We start from the raw sequence: 12986 nt of genomic DNA on the forward strand, positions 1-12986 counted from the left end.
TTCGAGCGGCTTCGCGCGATCCGTCGGCGGGCTGAAAAGAAGTACAGAAGAACGAAATCCGCGCAAGATCTCGCAATTTCTCGCCGAGCTAAACGACAAGTTTTGCGCCACCTGGAGAGGTTAGGACGACAACGTTGGAGACAGTTCTGCTCATCACTCGATCCCCGTAAGCCCTTGTCGCGTATCTGGCATGTTGCGAGAAGCTTGCGCACACCTCCGCAAGAAAGGCACCCTTTTCGTGCCCTGGCCCTTTGTCAACGCCGCAATGAAGTTGACGCAGCTGAATATTTTTGTAAAATGGTTGTGGGCACAAACCAGGCACAGTTACCAATTTCAGAGGGTTTTGCACCACCTTCGTCGAATGATCAATACGACGTGCCCTTTACAATAGCTGAATTAGGCGCCGCTCTTGCTTCTTGTCGGCATTCATCTGCACCTGGTCCTGACGGGATTACTTATTCAACCTTACCAAACCTAGGCAAGGATGGCAGATAGATAGATAGATAGATGGATTTATTGATAGGAAAAGGCAGAGAGGTTGGCCCGAATAATTCAAATCTGGCCTGCTACTCTGCACTGGGGAAGGGGAAGGAGAGAAGAAAGAAGGTCATGATGGGTGACGATGTGGGAGAAGGCATATGAAATATATATACAGACACAGCAGCTTGCTTTACAAACGTGAATCAAGTCCACTGGCGCTCAAATAACGGCAAAGAGCGCGCACTGCCTGGATGCCCTTCCCCTTGTCCTGCCAAGCGCCCAGCAGCAGTTCCTCCGACAGAGGCCTCTTGTCTAAATGCTTCAAGGAAGCAGCTAGCACATTTCTTTCGTTCGCATACTCTGGGCACACCAATAATACATGGTCCACAGTCTCTGGGATGCCACAAGTTAAACATTCCGGTGAGTCCATCTGTCCAATTAAATGTAAGTACTTGCGCGTGAAAGCCACGTTTAAACGAAGTCGATGTATCAAGCATGCCTGATGACGCGGAATATCACGCGGAACAGTAAATTTAAATGTTCGATCAAGCTTTCTTAGACGCATGTGTCGGGCGTCTGGTTGAGCCCAGTAAGTCGCTGTAGCAATATTCATACAACTCTTTAGAAGACACGTCGTATCCGCTCTTGAAAAAGGCACAGCTGTTTGGAAGCCATTGATGAGAGCGCTTTTCGCTTCAACATCGGCCTGCTCATTCCCATGGAGGCCGCAGTGGGCAGGAATCCATTGAAACATTATCATGTGGCCTTGCAGCTGGGCAGATGTGATGAGCTCCGTAATGTTTAGTGCCAGGGACTGATAGGCAGTGTGGCGTAAGAAGTTTTCCAAAATTTGTAATGCAGTCTTCGAATCCGTGAATATACACCATTTTTGAGGTGGTTCCCCACATATATAGCGAATAGATTCCCGAATGGCTACAAGTTCGGCAGCGGTTGATGTAGATTTATGTCCCAAAAGGAAATGCAGAGTCGTTTTCTGAGCTGGTATGACCACAGCTGCAGCGGATGCCTGTGCTGACACAGATCCATCGGTGTATACGTGAATATAACTGGGATATTCTGACCAGATGTGTGCCAGAGTAAGTTGTTTGAGTCCACTAATTGGTACCATAGATTTTTTTAGTATTCCGGGAACACGAAGGTGCACCAAAGGTTTATCCATCGTCCATGGTGGTTGGGTGAGACGATATGGGAGGGCATATCCTGTCGGTACTTGCGACTGATGGCAGCGGAGTGCAGTTGTAAAACTGCAGTCCGGCCTCTCATCCAGAATCTTGCTGAGTGGGTGAAAACGGTGTCTTGTAAGTGCTCGTAAATATACACGAAGTTGTTCGTGTGACAAGTATATGGACATTGGGCGAGCGTGTGCCTCTTCAATTGTGCCTTTGTTAGAGGTGCATCTGGGCAGTCCAAGACATATTTTCAATGCCTGCGCTTGCACGCTCTCTAAAGTCCGCAAGCAGGAAATGCTCAAACTAGAAAGTACTGGGAGACTGTACCGGATGTAGCCAACAAACAGAGCCTCGTAAAGCCGTATTAAGGAGCGCTCAGTTGGACCCCATTTGATGCCAGCTATGTAACGAAGTACATGGCAAAAATTAATTAGCCTCTTCTTCACCATAGCAATATATTTCGACCAAGATAGTCGGTGGTCAATAATTACTCCCAGGAATCTGTGCCTTTAGACGTATGGTATTACGACTCCATGAAGGGTAATCGGGTAGCGGCTGACACATTTTCCCGTAAACGCTATCACTGCACACTTTTCTGCCGCTAAAAATAAACCTTGACGCCGTAAGTACATCGATGTTGATGACACAGCTCGTTGCAGTCTCGCACGTAGTTGTGGGCGCGTCGAACCAGAGGCCCAGATGCAGATGTCGTCAGCATATGCACTGATGTGGATGTTAGTTGGCAGTTCACTCACCAGGCCAATTAGCGCAACGTTGAATAAAGTTGGGCTGAGAACTCCTCCCTGTGGAACTCCACGACCGACCTGAAAGTGGGTAGTATCTCCTTCAGGCGTAGTCATGTAAACAGAGCGGCCGCTGAGATAGCTTACAATCCACAAGTACAGTCGGCCACCAACTCCCACGTCGTCAAGTCCATCAAGAATAGCTTCATGGAGGACGTTGTCGTAAGCTCCCTTTATATCTAAAAATGCAGCAGCTACTAGTCGACGGTGACGCTTTTCGTGTTCTACTGTCGCCACAAGGTCGATGACGCTGTCAATGGAAGAGCGTCCGCGGCGAAATCCAGTCATCATATTCGGATAAAGATCATTACTCTCTAGATACCACTCAAGTCTTGCCAGCACCATGCGCTCCATAACTTTTCCAACACAGCTTGCTAGGGCAACTGGCCGGTATGAGGTAAGTTCGAGAGGAGGCTTTCCAGGCTTCAAAAGAGCAACCAGGCGGCTAATTTTCCAGTGTTCAGGAACAGTACTAGAAGCCCATATATCATTGAAGTAATTAAGTAGTGCAGTTCTACCATCCTTGCCTAGGTTCGATAAGGTTGAATATGTAATCCCGTCAGGACCAGGTGCAGATGAATGCCGACAAGAAGCAAGAGCGGCGTCTAATTCAGCTATTGTAAAGGGCACGTCGTATTGATCATTCGGCGAAGGTGGTGCAAAAACCTCTGAAATTGGTAACTGTGCCTGGTTTGTGCCCACAACCATTTTACAAAAATCTTCAGCTACGTCAACTTCATTGCGGCGTTGGTAAAGGGCCAGGGCACGAAAAGGGTGCCTTTCTTGCGGAGGTGTGCGCAAGCTTCTCGCAACATGCCAGATATGCGACAGGGGCTTACGGGGATCCAGTGATGAGCAGAACTGTCTCCAACGTTGTCGTCCTAACCTCTCCAGGTGACGCAAAACTTGTCGTCTAGCTCGGCGAGAAAGTGCGAGATCTTGCGCGGATTTCGTTCTTCTGTACTTCCTTTCAGCCCGCCGACGGATCGCGCGAAGCCGCTCGAATTCCACGTCGATGCTGGACACTGACACCGGCACACTAACATAGCGAGTGTTCTCACTGAGAGAGGAAGTAATGAGTCCTTCTATTTGAGATGGTGACTGGAGGTCCACGCTGGAAGTCTCCACCGCTGCCCTAAAGGCGGGCCAGTCTGTGTATTGCACACGAGGTGAAGTGGCAGGTGCAAACCACTTGATGCATATGTACGTCGGTATGTGATCACTGCCATGTGTTTCCACATCACTACACCAAGAAACGGAGGGATGGAGGTTTCTGGAAACAAACGCCACATCCAAGCAGCTGCTTTAGGTTGTTCCGCGTAGAAACGTCGGTGAGCCGTCGTTTATATTGACGAGATCTTGCGTATGCATAAAGTCTGCCAGGTCTCTTCCTCTATTGCTCATTATTGCACTACCCCACTGAGGGTGGTGAGCATTAAAGTCCCCCACAATAATACGAGGAGCTGCACAACACTGGATTATTGAAAATAGATATGATTTGTCCAAGCCATTTCTCGGTGGAATATAAGCGCCAATTACAGAACATACTCGTCCTTTCAGGGTTAACGTCAAACAAATGTAGTGGTTCGTGTTGTGGGGCTGCAGAGCATGGCGGACGTGCGCAATGTCTTGGCGTACACATACCAGCACTTTGCTTGTTTCGTTGGCTTCTCTAGACCATAGCAGAACATATCCAGAAAGGCGGAAAGCAGCCGGCATGTTGGGCTCACAGATCACAATCACAGGAAAGCGGTACTTCTGTACCCGCTGTCGGAAGTCACTCAGCCGACCACGCAGGCCTCGAGCGTTCCATTGCATCACAACACTGCGGCGCAAGTGCATCGTCACAGAGGTGGGGTTAGTTTGTTGCGCCATTGTGAATTATTGCAATGCCGCAAAGAGCGGCTCAAATGCGTCCAAAAACTGAACAGCAAACTTTGCTGTTTGTGTGTTGATGCTGGAGAGCAGCACCCGCATTGAACGAACCAGCTGTTTCAGCATTTCTTTTACCTGCTGGCTGTCGGGGTTGTCGGAATTTTCAGTACGTGTGGCAACCAAACTGGGATTATGCCTGGCGTTGGCCTTTGATGGTAGAGCTGGCCACTCAGCATCAGAGGCGGTAGGTAATACAACAGCCTCTGTCGGATCCTTGGCCTGTGACACTGTCTGCGACATTACAGCAAGAGTACTCTTAGCGGGATTAGACTCAATCTGTTGTGGCACCTGAGCTGACGTTAACTCTGAAGTTGACTTATCCAGGCTAGGCTTGCCTTCCGATTCCTTGTGTCGGCGTCGGGAACGGTGCTTGCGACGACGAATAGACGCGGCCGCTTCTTGATGAGTCGAGTTATCTCTCACCATCTTTTTTAGTATACGTTTTTCATCCCGAATTTTAGGGCAGTCCTTAGCCGTCGATTCATGGGCACCCGAGCAGTTCGCACACTTGACAGTCTCCGTCTCGCATGCTTCATGAGGATGCGTACCGCCGCATCGACGGCAGGAGACCTCGTTTCGACAAACGGCGCTCACATGTCCGATCTTGTGGCATTTGTGGCACTGAACAGGTCTTGGAACATACATCCGAACTGGGTGTCTCACATAGCCCACTTTAACGTGTGATGGGAGGGATTCAGTTTCAAAGACTAATTTAATGCACTTTGAGCGGCCGAATCGATGAACATCCACAATGCGCGCCGTAGATTTGATCAGCGTGCAGAGATCGCTTTCACTTATCTCGGGGTCAACGTCGCTGATTACACCTGCAGTAGTCTTTTTCCCATGTGCAAGAAAGGAACGGACCGGCATGTTGCCTAGCGCACCAATTCCTTTCAGCTTGTCCACTGTAGCCTGGGATTTGACATCCACGGTCAGGACATTCTTCCAGGGATTAATTCTGACTTCGTCAACTTCACCGGGAACCAGCTGGTCGAAAAACTGCGTCAGGTGCTGTCTGTTTATCACATTCAGATTCGCCGTTGCCGTTGTTGGTACGAAGGCCACGGAAAAGATCCCTTGCTTTTCAGCATTCTTCTTTGGTGTCTCACTCATTACTGATGTTCGGCGCAGCTTCCTTTTCAGGCGGCGCGACTGTACAGGCGTGTAGCCGTTGTCGGAATCCATCTCAGTCACGGTGGAGTCATCTGCCGAGTCTGGAAGCTCCACGTCCGCGACGTCAAGGTGACCCGTCGAGTAAACTGTAGCCTGTTCGATGGTGGCGGGTGGGCGCAAGGGTCGTGTGCCCGCCATCCCGAAGGATGTCGAGATCACAAATAGTTCACAGCGATATAAAATCCAGAAAAGTGGAAGAGCGCTAGCTTCAGACGTTCGGAAACCTCCCAAGGATGGCAGAACTGCACTACTTAATTATTTCAATGATATATGGGCTTCTAGTGCTGTTCCTGAACACTGGAAAATTAGCCGCCTGGTTGCTCATTTGAAGCCTGGAAAGCCTCCTCTCGAACTTACCTCATACCGGCCAGTTGCCCTAGCAGGCTGTGTTGGAAAAGTTATGGAGCGCATGGTGCTGGCAAGACTTGAGTGGTATCTAGAGAGTAATGATTTTTATCCGAATATGATGACTAGATTTCGCCGCGGACGCTCTTCCATTGACAGCGTCATCGACCTTGTGGCGACAGTAGAACACGAAAAGCGTCACCGTCGACTAGTAGCTGCTGCATTTTTAGATATAAAGGGAGCTTACGACAACTTCGTCCATGAAGCTATTCTTGATGGACTTGACGACGTGGGAGTTGGTGGCCGGCTGTACTTGGGGATTGTAAGGTATCCCAGTGGTCGCTCTGTTTACATGACTACGCCTGAATGAGATACTACCCACTTTCAGGTCGGTCGTGGAGTTCCACAGGGAGGAGTTCTCAGCCCAACTTTATTTAACGTTGCGCTAATTGGCCTGGTGAGTGAACTGCCAACTAACATCCACATAAGTGCATATGCTGACGACATCTGCATCTGGGCCTCTGGTTCGACGCGCCCACAACTACGTGCGAGACTGCAACGAGCTGTGTCATCAACATCGATGTACTTACGGCGTCAAGGTTTATTTTTAGCGGCAGAAAAGTGTGCAGTGATCGCGTTTACGGGAAAATGTGTCAGCCGCTACCCGATCACCCTTCATGGAGTCGTAATACCATACGTCTCCAGGCACAGATCCTTAGGAGTAATTATTGACCACCGACTATCTTGGTCGAAACATATTGCTATGGTGATGAAAAGGCTAATTATTTTTTGCCATGTACTTCGTTACATAGCTGGTATCAAATGGGGTCCAACTGAGCGCTCCTTAATACTGTTTTACGAGGCTCTGTTTGTTAGCTACATCCGGTACAGTCTCCCAGTATTCTCCAGTGTGAGCATTTCCTGCTTGCGGACTTTAGAGAGCGCGCAAGCGCAGGCACTAAAAATATGCCTTGGACTGCCAAGATGCACCTCTAACAAAGGCACAATTGAAGAGGCACACGCTCGCCCAATATACATATACTTGTCATACGAACCACTTCGTGTATATTTACGAGCACTTACAAGACACCGTTTTCACCCACTCAGCAAGATGCCGGATGAGAGGCCGGACTGCAGTTTTACAAGTGCACTCCGTTGCCATCAGTCGCAGGTACCGACAGGATATGCCCTCCCATATTAGCCCACCCAACCACCATGGACGATGGATAAACCTTTGGTGCACCTTCTTGTTCCCGGAATACTAAAGAAATCAATGGTACCAATTAGTGGACTCAAACAACTTACTCTGGCACACATCTGGTCAGAATATCCCAATTATATTCACGTATACACCGATGGATCTGTGTCAGCACAGGCATCCGCTGCAGCTGTGGTCATACCAGCTCAGAAAACGACTCTCCATTTCCTTTTGGGACATACCTCTACATCAACAGCTGCCGAACTTGTAGCCATTCGGGAATCTATTCGCTATATATGTGGGGAACCACCTCAAAAATGGTGTATATTCACGGACTCTTAGACTGCATTACAAATTTTGGAAAACTTCTTACGCCACATTGCCTATCAGTCCCTGGCACTAAACATTAAGGAGCTCATAACATCTGCCCAGCTGCAAGGCCACATGATAATGTTTCAATGGATCCCTGCCCACTGCGGCCTCCATGGGAATGAGCAGGCCGATGTTGAAGCGAAAAGCGCACTCATCAATGGCCTCCAAACAGCTGTGCCTTTTTCAAGAGCGGATACGACGTGTCTTCTAAAGAGTTGTATGAATATTGCTACCGCAGCTTACTGGGCTCAACCAGACGCCCGACACATCCGTCTAAGAAGGCTCGATCGAACATTTAAATGTATTGTTCCGCGTGATATTCCGCGTCATCAGGCATGCTTGATACATAGAATTCGTCTAAACGTGGCTTTCACGCGCAAGTACTTACATTTAATTGGACAGATGGACTTACTGGAATGATCAACTTGTAGCATCCCAGAGACTGTGAACCATGTATTATTGGTGTGCCCAGAGTATGCGAACGAAAGAAATGTGCTAGCTGCTTCCTTGAAGCGTTTAGACAAGAGGCCTCTGTCGGAGGAACTGCTGCTGGGCGCTTGGCAGGACAAGGGGAAGGGCGTCCATGCAGTGCGTGCTTTTTGCCGTTATTTGAGCGCCAGCGGACTTGATTCGCGCTTGTAAAGCAAGCTGCTGTGTCTGTATATATATTTCATATGCCTTCTCCCACGTCGTCACCCATCATGACCTTCTTTCTTCTCTCCTTCCCCTTCCCCAGTGCAGAATAGCAGGCCAGATTTAAATTATTCGGGCCAACCTCTCTGCCTTTTCCTTTCAATAAATCCATCTATCTATTGTCCATTTAAGCCTATAGAGTGCGCGCCGAGCGGTATCGATTTCCATCATTGCGTAACACAGAACATGATATGTTCTAATTATTTGGCGAAGTGCTTGGACGACTGTACATCGCGACGAAACGCTCAGAGTTGTATAAAAGGTCTGCAGAATTTTCCTTGGTGACGACACTGATAGAGGATAAAACATTTATGAACCAAATAATGAAACCATTGTTCCTTAGAAGTATTACCGTATAACATGTAGTGATTTCAGTTCTCATGCATCGATATGCTACGAGCGTGGCGACAAACACACAATTAAAATCGTGGAAGTTGAAGTTCTATGTAACATTTAATCTTGGCGAAATGCTGTAACGAAAAGGACGACTGAAGGCAAAATAACAAAGAAGATGTTTTCTGCAACATAGAAAAATATAACAGACCATGAAGTATACTCACTTTGATGATAATATTCCCCGAGTACTAAAGAGGGCACTGCGAGCCATGTGAGTAGAAGTCCGGAGAGCAACATCTTCTTTGATAAACTGTGTAATGACAAAATAAAGCCAGACCAGTACGGTTTGGGATCGAACGACAGTCGCCATTCATTACTCAGACGTTTAACTAGAAGTGTGTTTCGAAACCCGACAGCAATCTTTGGTCAACTGACTTATAACTTTCAAAGGAAGAAACGTGTAGCTGGGGATGGGACGAAGTCAGGTGAAAACAATTACACCAGTAATGTCAGCCAGGCAGTCTTTTAATTACTCTACATTACAAATACGTGAATGTATTTCTTCATGCAGACGTGTTTTGTTCTAAAAGGGCTCGATACAATTTTCAGGGTTTCCGGTCGTTTTGCATTGCACCTGCAAGGCTTCATTTTTTTGCGTCGCGTCATTGGGAAAGCAGGGGAAACGGCCGATACATTCAATCGGCTCTCGTGGCGAAACTGAAATATTTATTGAAGGCTCTGTCGTTAATATTATTCTTGTTTTTGAGTCAACGTTTTTTGTCCTTTTAAAAAGTATCCTGAAGGGATATTCGTGGCACTCGAGCGTGGAAAAGACAGACACGGCATTGAAGACAAAAGCGCTCGCAAGCAATTGAATGCTTTATTTGGAAAACCAGCACTAACAGCACTAGACATAAAGATAGGAATAAAAGAAAACTAGATGACGCTTCATGAATTATGATCAGGACGTGGAAACACACGCGTGATAAAACGGAGAACGAAACGAACATCGGCACAAGAGAACCAACCAGGCGAGACAATCATTTGTCATCAAGTACCCTAAAAATCACTGTAATCGGATTCCTTGATGAAAAATGATTTCGTCGCGTGCTTCTGTTGTAACGATGTCCTCCGATTTGCTCTACGCTTTATCACGCGTGTGTTTATACGCCCTGATTAGGATCCCTAATGCGTGGTAAAATTATGTTTTCTTTATATACTCCCTTTCTTGGGTTTTAATGCTGTTTTTCCGAATTAATCATTCAGTTGCTAGTGAGCACTTATGTCCTCTCGCCTTTAATACCCTGTCCGTCTTTTCCGCGCTCGTTTACCATTAACACTTAGGAACTAGCCCGACTGCTCACGCTAACGTCTCACGATATCCTGAAAGCGGCATGAAGCCAAGCTTTTGTGTATATGAGTTTCATAATCGGTTAGGCGATTCCAGACTCTGTTATTTTATTGGAAGTGCGAGCTCGCTCGACGCAGTTTATATATCGAAGTGAACGGATTGAATTTGCCACCATCAATCTCCACCTTCCCACTGTGACGGTTATGTTGAAGTGATTTTGCGACGTCACGAATAGACGTTAGCCGCCGCTTCATCTGCAATGGAAGCTCCACTAATTTGCCGAAATTCTGAATGAAACGTGATCACCTATTCGCCACTAAATATATCCTTGCTTAAAACCCGTAATGAGTATAATTATTTGAATGTTGCAATAATCGTAATGAACGTAAAAGAGCGTAATGACTAGAGTTCAACACGATGGCGTTTAAACCCCAATGATTTGAAGACGATGAATAGATAGATAGAAGGATGGATCTATAAGGCTTTCAGGCGGCGGCTCGCGTCATCTGTTTCGGCTATACTATTACTTCCATAATTAGTTTTGTTCTATTGATGCACATAAGCTTTAGCTCGGCCAGAAGTAATACGGCTCTCTGGCGGGGTGCTTGCATGTTCGCCTCACACTGCGAAGGAAGCGTTTTTCAAGTGCGCAAGATTCCGCAAAACTTTTATTGTTTCTTTACTTTCTTCTGATTTACGCTTCAAAACCACGGAGCCGACACCGGGGTTTTTGCGACATTGAGCACTTAATTCTATGGCGTTAAAATTTGCAGGTCATGGTAATCCCACTGCATTACTGATAGAAATAAGTATATGACTGTTGAAGATCCGCTGCCTGGGTGTCTTTCACGAATGTTGTGTTTAGAATAGGAATAGCATAACCTGTGTAGATTACAGTATAATTGTTTGAAGTGTGTCACACGCGTAGGAAAAAAAATTATCTGCATAAAAAGAGAGACGAACGTTCATCGCCATCCATTCAAGCGCTAAGAATGCCAATTTGAATGACATTATTGATCAGTAACAGGTCGTTTCCAGCATATGACTTCTGTGGTATGTTCACATATCCACGCAAAGGAGAGGAAATGAAAGACAGCGTCAAGAAACTGTTAAATTACTTCATATTTCCTATGGCGAAAAGACGAAATTTTACATCCACAACGCAATCAGGGAGCAATTACCCATATCTGCATTATAGTTCCGGTTTTTGTGAATTCCCCACGTGTAGAGAGCGCGGTGAACCTCTTTCTGCATTGGCTGTGATGTTAGATTAAAAGAAAGGTAATGTTAATCAGCCAGATATGAAACCGTTGCTTATTATAAGATATTTGTCAGTTAAATAACCACATCTCTTCAACTGACGAAAAAAGGAATGAGGCATTAGCAATGGTGCGTAATTAAACGCTACTTACCTACCGTTGGGATCCTGCAATTTCAAAGAAAGCAATATAGCCAGGAGCTTTGCAACTACAGTTCTGTTAACGGCGAGAGCTGACGCCGTGTCTGAGTGCACAGTGGGCCCGGCACTTGCTTCCTTTATATACGTGTCTGTTCGCTTCAGTGAAAGCGCCAGAAATGAAGTTATAATAATAAAGACGAAATGAGCAAGCAAACACGTAATGTAAACAAAAAGCCTCGGTATCCTATTCAGCATAAAGTTTTTTCTACATGAGCGGTGTAAGGCTAGACCTTCGCATTTCAGCTTTAAGGACCTGGTTGGGAATTATCCGAGAACCCGAACACTTTGCCGATGTGTACAAGACGTCTGAGGCAACTTTTCAGTTTCTCATGCAATCACAGATGGTGCGAACGAACTGGTCTTTTAATTATGTCACATATTTGAACGGTTAAAAAATACCACGCCGGTACCAGCGAACAACTGAAGGAAGTTTGAGCAAGCCCACATTTTCCTGCGCTTTTAAAATATATCCTCAGACTGAAACAGGCTTGTTTAGTTTGGTTTAGTTTGTGGGGTTTGCGCCCCAAAGCGGCTCAGGCTATTGACCACGTGGTAGAAGGCTCCAGAAATTTCGATCACCTGGGGTTCATTAACGTGCACTGACCTCGCACAGCACACGAACGCCTGGCTTTTCGCCTCCATCGGAAATTCGCCACCCCAGGCGGGATTCGATCCCGCATTTTTGAACCCAGTAGTCGAGCGCCCTAACCACTGCACCACTATGGCAGGGCGAATGGAAAAAGTAACGAGTCACTGGTTGCTGTGCCCGAGTGTACAAGAACAACGTGGATTATTTGAAACCTTCATGTAATGTAATGTGCTTTTTAGTAATGTATTTGCCAAAAGTATGGATGTTATTGGAAACATTATCAAAAAGGAAGTTCGATAAAGCAGCTGCAGCAAAAATGAAATTTTAGCGAGTTATTACGTATTTTAGAAAACTTCAAAATTTCATAGACAGGAGACATAATTGCCGTTCATCAATGGGCTAAAATAAGAATCTGCTTTCTGACAAAGAGTGCGAGCAGTTGTAGATAATAGTTACAATGATTATCGTCGTAATTATCTTGCGAGGAACGTAACGCTGTTACTTATTATTTGACTCACACTCTACATACAGTCGATAAAATGGTGTTCGAAGGCAAGTACAATACAATACCATGTGAATTTTAATATGAACAGAAATATATAACGAAAATTCCGCAATATGAAAACTCTACCACTCCTGGGCATTTTAAATATCAACAGATAATGAAGTGCCTGAAAACTAGATCGAACGTCCTCTGAGTACAGACTGCCATGAGACCGATGCAAAATGGTTGCGTTATAAAACTTCAAGTATTTATACTCATGCGCTTTATTCAGGACTCAGGACGGACATAAGCAATGGCATGGTCTTGAAGTGAGCGAGTAAAGGAAGTGAATCACGCGGTGCATCGAAGCAGGCATTCCGAATCTTGACGCAGTAGTCGTTGCAACTGGTCGTGAGCGCAAGGAGACGTTGGCACAAAGGCATCGGTTAATCTCAAACACACGAGATTTGTTTCGAGCAAAACAATCTGTCGTATTTTCTTACCTCGCAGAACAGAAAAATGGTTTCTGTTTGTTTAAGAAATCGCCACGTAATTGCCGTCTTCCTTGTTCCACACTC

The 12986-nt window shown here is 46.2% G+C and overlaps 1 long non-coding RNA gene across 1 annotated transcript in view; it reads right to left on the reverse strand.

Annotated features, from left to right (window-relative positions):
• Positions 1-11387, reverse strand: part of LOC146177757 (uncharacterized) — a 47393-nt gene extending 36006 nt beyond the window's left edge. Inside the window, exons 1-2 of the long non-coding RNA XR_014701340.1 lie at positions 11289-11387; positions 8750-8835 (exon numbers count right to left, since the gene is read on the reverse strand). This is a non-coding gene — a long non-coding RNA (uncharacterized LOC146177757). The remainder of the gene's footprint in view (positions 1-8749; positions 8836-11288) is intronic.
• Positions 11388-12986: the final 1599 nt, after the last annotated feature.

Source organism: Amblyomma maculatum, chromosome 10, assembly GCF_055883805.1.
Source record: "Amblyomma maculatum isolate TAMU_Amacu chromosome 10, ASM5588380v1, whole genome shotgun sequence".
NCBI lineage: Eukaryota > Metazoa > Arthropoda > Arachnida > Ixodida > Ixodidae > Amblyomma > Amblyomma maculatum.